This window comes from Salvelinus sp. IW2-2015, unplaced genomic scaffold (assembly GCF_002910315.2).
Source record: "Salvelinus sp. IW2-2015 unplaced genomic scaffold, ASM291031v2 Un_scaffold1651, whole genome shotgun sequence".
Lineage (NCBI taxonomy): Eukaryota > Metazoa > Chordata > Actinopteri > Salmoniformes > Salmonidae > Salvelinus > Salvelinus sp. IW2-2015.
In genome coordinates this window covers 5,493-8,238 of record NW_019943062.1, presented here as the reverse complement: position 1 = coordinate 8,238, position 2,746 = coordinate 5,493, and positions in this window count along the sequence as shown.

Here is a 2,746-nt window from a genome sequence, read left to right as displayed (position 1 = left end):
GCATACTGCTTGGCTTTTTGTTTTGACAGAGTCCCATAGGTCCTCTGTTTAAAAAGTAATGTGATACTAATAGATAGGAAAGGGTGCCATTTGGGATGCAAAAAAAACATGGCATTTAGTATTTCTTTTTTCTCTTTCTTTTACGTAAACTAACTTGCTTCGCATTTTGCAAACCCACCTTACTTTTCTTTTTTTCTTTTCCTTCTTCCCTCGTTTTTGCCAATCGCATGCCTACTTCTCTAATTAGACTTTCTTCTGAGATCAAAACAATTAACTTGGTGAGGGAATGGGCCTACAAGCAAAGGAGGGAAGATTAGTTATCTTGAATGCAGGCGAGGAGCATATGGCGGGGGGGTCATTAAACATTATATTAGTAAGGAATTAGGAAGTATGATTTTTATTATATTGTTGTCGAAATATATTTCAGTCACAGTCAGCCAGCCCTAGCTGCTTCTTCAGATCCAATTCATTCTAGACGAAGCAGCCCTGAAAACCTGAATTTACACGTTAAAAGTAGGAACTGTTGAGAGAATTTCTGAGGAGTGTGGGAAATATTTTATTATTGCGTCTCTCTCTCTCGATTCCGTCTTCGTTCCTCGTTCTCTCTCTTCTCTCTGTCTCTCTCGTCTCTCTCTCTCTCTCTCTCTGAATTGTCTTTGCTTACATTCTCTTAGTTCCTGTTTTACAGCTTGTTTGTCATTGGAATACAAACATGTATTATGCTGTAAAGCTGATTTAATTTAAGGGAAATAATTTCTGCTGCTGTACGCCTGCACTCAGAGCAGGAGGAAACCCTGAGGCCAGTTTCTTGGTCAGCCGCACTAGGCAGATCAGCAATGTAACATAGTCCGTACATCAACTGAACTGGCCTTTGGTGTGCTTTTATTTGGTGTTTACCAAAACGTCTTTAGAAGGTTACAAGTAGAGAGAGAGAGAGAGAGAGAGAGGAGAGAGAGAGGAGAGAGAGAGAGGAGAGAGAGAGAGAGAGAGAGATGAAAAGGGGGGTTTCAGTAGGAGGCGTGGCTGGCTTATATTTGTCTATGGGTGGACACGGTGAACGGGGGTTTTCAGTAGGAGAGCGTGGCTCCTTATATTTGTCCTCTGGGTGGACACGGTTGACGGGGTTTCAGTAGGGAGGCCGTGGCTGCTATATTTGTCCTATGGGTGGACCCGGTGACTAGGGGTTTCAGTAAGGAGGCGTTGGCTGCTTATATTTGTCCTATGGGTGGACACGGTGACGGGGTTTTCAGTAGGAGGCGTGGCTGTTATAATTTGTCTATGGGTGGACACGGTGACAGGGTTTCAGTAGGAGGCGTGGCTGCATATATTTGTCCTATGGGTGGACCCCGGTGACGGGGGTTTCAGTAAGGAGGCGTGGCTCCTTTATTTGTCCTATGGATGGACACGGTGACGGGGTTTCAGTAGGAGGCAGTGGCTCCTTCTATTTGTCCTAGTGGGTGGACGCACGTGTGACGGGGTTTCAGTAGGTAGGCGTGGCTTGCTTAATATTTGTCTATTGGGTGGACAACGGTGACGGGGTTTCCAAGTAGGAGGCCGTGGGCTGCTTATATTTGTCCTATGGGTGGACACGGTGAGGGGTTTCAGTAGGGGCGTGGCTCTCTTATATTTGTCCTATGGGTTGGACACGGTGACGGGGTTTCAGGTAGAGGCGTGGCTCTTCATATTTGGTCCTTTGGGTGGACCGGTGACGGGGTTTCAGTAGGAAGGCGTGGCTCCTTTCTATTTGTCTTTGGGTGGAAACAGTGACAGGGTTTCAGTAGGAGCGCGTGGCTCTTATACTTTGCTAGTGGGTGGACAGTACGGGGTTTCAGTAGGTAGGCGTGGCTCCTTTATATTTTGTCCTATTGGGTGGACACGTGACGGGTTTCAGTAGGAGGCGTGGCTTCCTTATTGTTTGTCCCTATATGGGTGGACACGGTGACGGGGTTCAGTTAGGAGGCGTGGCTGCTTATATTGTCCTAGGTGGCGAACAGTTGACAGGTGGTTCAGTAGGAGGCGTGGCTCCTTATATTTGTCCTATGGGTGGACAAGTGATGTGGTTTTCAGTAGGAGGCGTGGGCTCCTTATATTTGTCTATCATGGTGGAACGGTGATGGGGTGTTCAGTTAGGAAGGGTGTTGGCTTGCTTATCTTTGTCCTATGCGGTGGACAGCGGGTGATGGGGTTTCTAAGTTAGGAGGCGTGGTGCTTATATTGTCAATGGGTGGCACACGATGATGGAGACTGTGTCTGTGGGGCTGACACAGGATGGCTTCTACATAATGCTATGTTAAAATTGTACCAGTTTCTTCACAGCAGGAAAGATAATCTTGCTAACACAGGTAAAATGTTAAATTAGATTAGATTAGTAATAATATTACATTTTTTTGTGGGGTGGTTGATACATTTTCAATTAGGAAAATCAAGTCGTGACATTTTAAAGTGGAAATTACAAACTTTGAGAAGCCTCTTTAACACCATGAGTACACTATAAGATTATAGTTCGTTGCAGTGCAGGAAAATTCTCTGTCTTAACGTCTGGTTTATGGCACTGCTGGAACATTAACGGGGCATTTGGCTTTTTTGGGTTTATGTATTATTGAGCGGAATGTTCTGTCTGTGAACACAGCTGTGGTTCTGTCTCATATAGTCTTTTGTGCTGCTGGTAAACATTGAAGGCGTACAAACACTAGAGTGGAGACAAGCCCAAAGCACCACAGCCTTATACTGTTAGACACTCTTGATG